This window comes from Cucurbita moschata, unplaced genomic scaffold (genome assembly GCF_002738365.1).
Source record: "Cucurbita moschata cultivar Rifu unplaced genomic scaffold, Cmos_1.0 Cmo_Scf00002, whole genome shotgun sequence".
NCBI classification, from domain to species: domain Eukaryota; kingdom Viridiplantae; phylum Streptophyta; class Magnoliopsida; order Cucurbitales; family Cucurbitaceae; genus Cucurbita; species Cucurbita moschata.
The window spans coordinates 2,858,430-2,863,992 of record NW_019268518.1 but is presented as its reverse complement, the minus strand read 5'-3'; the positions used below and the strand labels follow the sequence as shown (position 1 = coordinate 2,863,992).

General features: G+C 37.1%; 1 long non-coding RNA gene and 1 other non-coding gene across 3 annotated transcripts; both read right to left on the bottom strand.

Moving 5' to 3' along the window:
* Positions 1–2,259: 2,259 nt before the first annotated feature.
* Positions 2,260–5,512, bottom strand: LOC111457585. 2 transcript variants are annotated; one of them, XR_002712968.1, is made up of 3 exons: positions 5,396–5,512; positions 5,197–5,308; positions 2,260–3,895 (listed from the first exon to the last, which is right to left on the bottom strand). It is a non-coding gene; the product is annotated as an uncharacterized LOC111457585 (long non-coding RNA). The 2 variants fall into 2 exon arrangements; XR_002712972.1 differs by lacking the exon at positions 5,197–5,308 and having other exon boundaries at positions 5,396–5,511.
* Positions 4,248–4,327, bottom strand: LOC111431441. The gene has a single exon (XR_002708493.1). It is a non-coding gene; the product is annotated as a small nucleolar RNA R160 (small nucleolar RNA).
* Positions 5,513–5,563: the final 51 nt, after the last annotated feature.

The window sequence follows — 5,563 nt, the reverse complement described above, 5'->3', positions numbered from 1 at the left end:
AAAAAAAAAAAAAAAAAAAAAAAAAAAAAAAATTCAAGTACCAAATTAATAGTTTGTTTCATAAATATATTTAAAAAAAAGTTATTAATATTTTTCAATTTTTTAAGGATTTACCAACTATTCTTACACACTTTCTTAAAAATTTAAAAATACTCATATTAATAATATGAATTAAAAGTTACATTTAATACTTTTAGTTTATTTTTTAAAATAGCTTTTACTAACATCCATAGATTATCTCTTTTCTCGATTACTTCTCACTCAATCTACTTCAACTTAAATTTTAAATAAAAAAAGAAGAAATTCTTTCCTCTACGAGCATCTTCTGATAAATTTAAATACTTGAATAAATGATTCTTTTCGAAAGTTGAAGATTTTTTAACTAAAATATTGTCTGTTATTTAATTATTATTATTATTATTATTTTTTTTTTTGAAAGTTTAAGAATATTTTTAATCTAAAATAAACAATGAAAGAAGAATGTGATACGTGTGCGTGAAGACTGAAGTCAAAAAAAGACAAAGATTTCATGAGTTGAAATTATTTAGTCCCACATCGGAAAAATTCACGGAAAGGAGCAACGAAACTGCTATAAAACCGGGTCCATTTCTTGTCTTGGCCAAACAGCCTTCAAACTAGATCATGGGGACGGCTGCAAATTTTGAATGTTGACCAAGAGATTAGTCGGACTGTCGGCTAAGGCATTCTGCGGCACCTAACAGATAGTCACACTGCTCAGAAAGGTAAAGTATATTATCAATCTACTGGTATGAGATTTATGGTTTTTGGTGGGAAACATTTATATATGAGATCTTAGTAAATGCAATTGTGAAGATGAGTAGATCTTAGTAAACGCAATTGTGGAAAACATTTATATCTATATGAGATCTTAGTATTGCTACAAGTTTTNTGTGTTATCTAATTTCCTTCACTCAATTTTTTTTTTTTTTTTTTTTTTTTTTTTTTGAGATAAGGTTTCCCCTTATCAAATAAATTTTCGGTTGTTGCCTCGTGAAGGTGGCAAGAACACGTCTCATTGCATTTATTATTCAACTGTTGATGATTCCAAAGTTTGGATTGAAACAAATTTTTTATGTGAAAATTGTCAGTTCATGGTATAGAGAATTCTTCTTCAAATTCACTCACTGCCCAGAATCAATGGACGTTCACCTCACTGCATCTAATTCCATAGCTTGCTAAGAAACAAATTTTCCGAACAATTAAATCAATCAACTGCTTCAAAAAAAAATTCTATGAAATTTTCTGTTTCACAATCACCTAAGGAAAATCATGTCTACTCATTGAGAAGCGCCTGATGATCTGTAATTGTCATTTCAAAAGCCCTAAAATCCATTTAAGTCCAACCCATAGTTTAGGTTGGATACAAATTATCATGAGGTCAATGGTTTCAAGATAAAAGAACAAGTTCCTTCACAAGATAGGATGAGTTCAATATTCTTGGCATGCAACTTTAAGACATGACTGGGAAGTGTTTATGAAGCTAAATTTGAAAGGAAAATTAACAAAAGCTATAATTTAACTAATCATGATCAATTAAAAACAAGATAATTAGCAAGACTTTAGATGGCCTTCCAAGGTTTCCAAATACTCCTCCTTGCATCAATTCTTAAATAAAATGTGAACATAGCTTTGAGGTATTATACCCTAGTGGGACTCAATTGTTGCGGTGGAAGTGGAACAGAAATTAAACAAAGAGACAAAGATTTACCATAGTTTAGAGAGGAAAAAAAAAAAATTTTCCTACATCTGCAGGGTAGCAGATAATCTCAATAACCAGGTTTACAAAGTGTATATTAATCAAAGGGTTTACAAAGTGTCCATTCATTATTTACAAAATTGTACATCTTGTCTCCCAACAAAATTTCTCTCAAATGTCCCAGATAACTCTATATACAAACCAAATGATTCATATATCAAAATGAAAATAATAACCAAAAGGGTTACACAATGACATTTCAACTTAATACATCTAAACGATTTCATTGCCTTCAAGATTGACAACAATGATGAGTTCAAAAATCATCAACGGTCCCAACTAGGTGTCTTCTCTTTGCGAGATCTTTGGAGTTGGTACACTGATGATCCCAGCAGAAATGTTATATATACCCAACACGTCCTGATGCTCGGTTCAATCGGAGTTGTATTTGAGGTAAGGAGGGTCTTGGACTGCATATTTTATGTTTGAGGAAGTTATCTATTTATTAGAACTCTTCGATATATATGAAATTGGGCTTACTCTGAAGTACAAAATGATGAAATCGTTCTTATTTGACATTCTTGTATGATAACATGATGGAGAGGGAATACATAAGAAAGAAAAAATATAATATTAAAGGACAATCATATCATATTCTAGGCAGTAGTAAAGTATCTGCCATGACCGAATGAGTAATAGAGCCCCCAAATCAGCAGGAGCAAAGCAGAAGCCATGGAAGCCACAGAATACAAGGTATAAAAGGTAGCTAAGTTGGGTTTATGAGGAATCAAAAGAGCACCCAAAGCACCTAAGAAAGCAAAGGTAATGGACAAAACGAAGGCATCAAAGGCAGAGGAAGGATTGGATAAGCCATCGAAAATCAAACCAACCCCCCCTCCCTCAATTCTTCCAGATAATATCAACAAGATTGAGAGAGTGTTCAAAGACAAATACAAAATGGGCTTCAAAAGTATTGTCAACGGAGGGACGAAAGCATTTTGGTCTGATTTCATCATCTCCTTCATGTTCGTTACATTCAGAGAGGAAGAAGGAATATCTCAGCTCATTATAGCTACTTTGCACATCTTATAAGTAGGAGCGTTTAGGAAATTTCCTGGAAATTACGTTAGGGAACAACTTGCTCCCCAAGTCGTTTGAGAAATTTCCCTAAAGGGACTAAAGTGGGATGTGGGGCCAAAGGGCTATGATTGTCTTTTTTAAACCAATATATAGTTATATAGATAACTAAACTTTAAAAGCATTTCCACACCAATTGATCAAAATTTCCACAAAATCTACTTTCTTTTTTTCAAGAAAAAAACTTGCAGGAGAATCAGTGAAACTTCCCCCCCCTCTATATTCCAGAATTCTCCATGCAGCGTATATAAAAAGGGAACTCCCCGATTGAATGGAACTTAGGGAAACCACTTGAAGAACATTGACCAAATCCTTATTGTTTCCCCCCAATGGATTCAGCCACACAACAAGAAACCTCCCTGGATATGAGTAGTCTTACCAGGGAATGGGGATTAGCCACGCAATTAGAATTCCAGTCAATTACCATCAAAATGCATAGCCCTAGGCCTCAACCAGCCAACAGCCCTCAGAATCTTGGGAAGATAAACCTTGTTCTCGCTTTTCAGGCAATTTTACCTTTGTCCATCAGTGATCCCACTCGATCTTCTCCGCTTCCCACAGGTCTATTTGTTGCTGTTGTGTTGATCAGCTTTGCAGTTTCGTATGCTGGAGTTTTCCTTAAGAATGCATTCCCAAGATTTGCACTTCTCTTGGAAAAACTCGGTACTCTTTTTCTTGCAATTGGCGTCTGCATAATATCAGCAGGTCTACTAGTCCCTCAAAGCTACGCTTGGATCTGGTTGTTGGCAGGTGGCTGCTCCTGCTTGCTACCCTTTATCATCTCATTCATGTGATTTCGACAGAAGATGCACTAGAGTCCATGCCCGTGTGTGTGTGTGTGTGCGTGGTTTGTGTGTGTGTGCGTGGTTTGTGTGTGTGTTTAGTTTAACCTCTTTTACAGTCTCTTAGTCTACAACTTACAATGACGTGATAACTCTGCCTGTGTCATGCATCAAGCATCAATTCTTCTACGCAGCCGGTCCCAAGCCCGGAACAAAGGAGGAGGGTGGTGTCATCAGACCATTGGAACTTCAGCTTGTTCTGAAATTGTAGCTGTCAGTATTTTCATTTGAGTAGTAGTAATAAAGATGGCAGCTTCGCAATAGATGGGAGTAACCACATATTGCTGGAGCTTAGCCATCACCTAAGGTCTAGAGTCTTGTACTAGAAATGTGTGTTGAGTCGTGCAATTAATAGTAGAATGGGCATCTTTATGTTGTTTTATTTACATGAGTTCTACACAAACATACACACGAGAAGAACTACAACAATGACAAATGAACACCAGCCCAAAACAAGAAAGATTACATTAGAGAATCTCATTTCGTAAGATGGAAACCAAATTGAAACACCGAAAGTATCTTTCATAAGATGGAAACCAATAAAATAGCGAAGCAATCAGAGAACTTTGAAGACCAGAATGATATAAAGCTCCACATCAGTTTCAGATGACAAAGTTTTCATCATTTTGCCTTACTTCTCTTACAGCAAGCTCATCAACTCAATACAACAAGCAACATATATTGGCCTTGTAAGGAGGGTAAGAATCTAAGCCCACCACGCGCAGATATGATCAACTTTTTAGCCTCTTACAACGTAAAGATTGTAAGAATTCAGACCTCAAACCGAGGTCACGAGCCTACTGGGGAGAGGTTTCCATACTCACCCCAAAATGAGGTAACGAGCCTACTGGAGAGAGGTTTCCATACCCATCCCAAACCGAGGTAACGAGCCTACTGGGGAGAGGTTTCCATACCGACCCCAAACCGAGGTAACGAGCCTACTGGGGAGAGATTTCCATACCGACCCCAAATCGAGGTAATGAGCTTACTGGGGAGAGGTTTCCATACCCTCCCCAAACCTTGGTAACGAGCCTACTGGGGAGAGGTTTCCATACCCTCCCCAAACCTTGGTAACGAGCCTACTGGGGAGAGGTTTCCATACCCTCCCCAAACCTTGGTAACGAGCCTACTGGGGAGAGGTTTCCATACCCTCTCCAACCGTGGTAACGAGCCCACTGGAGAGAGATTTCCATACCCTCCCCAACCAGAGGTAACAAGCCTGCTGGGAGAGGTTTCCATTCCCTCCCAACTGAAGTTGAATCTCATGTAGATACAAAAATGATTTGTTTATTTCTCCAAAAAAATGCAAGATCTAGCAAACTATGCAAGATCTAGCATAGATACAAACAAAATCTGCATCAATTCAACCAAAATCATAATTTCCCAATAATTCAAATTCACGAGAGAACAACAACAAAATCTAACGAGCAGAAAACTTGGAAGGCATTGAATTCCGAAGATAGAACAGAACAGTACGAAAACTCAGATTCCGAAGAGAACCTAGTGATTGTTGATTGTTTCTTTGGCGAAACAGAGTTAAAGCTGGAGAAAATCTTCCCCAAAACCACAGCACCACAAGTACACCTTTCCCTTGATTTTCCTTGCAACCAAACTGGAAGAAGCTAAGGGGCTGTTTGGTTGGTGCATCAAATCATGCACGAAAACCAAAGCTGACAAACGAAATCAAAGCGTCGCTTACCAGATGATCGATTTGCAGAGCACAATCATCGAGAGAGGCCTACGGACGAAGTTGCAGCCTAGGTTGGGCTTATTCTGAACCCCCGAATTTGGGTTATTCTTAGGGTGAATATATAGCCGATTCCTCTTTTTGAAAAAAAAAAAAAAAAAAAAAAAAAAAAAAAAAAAA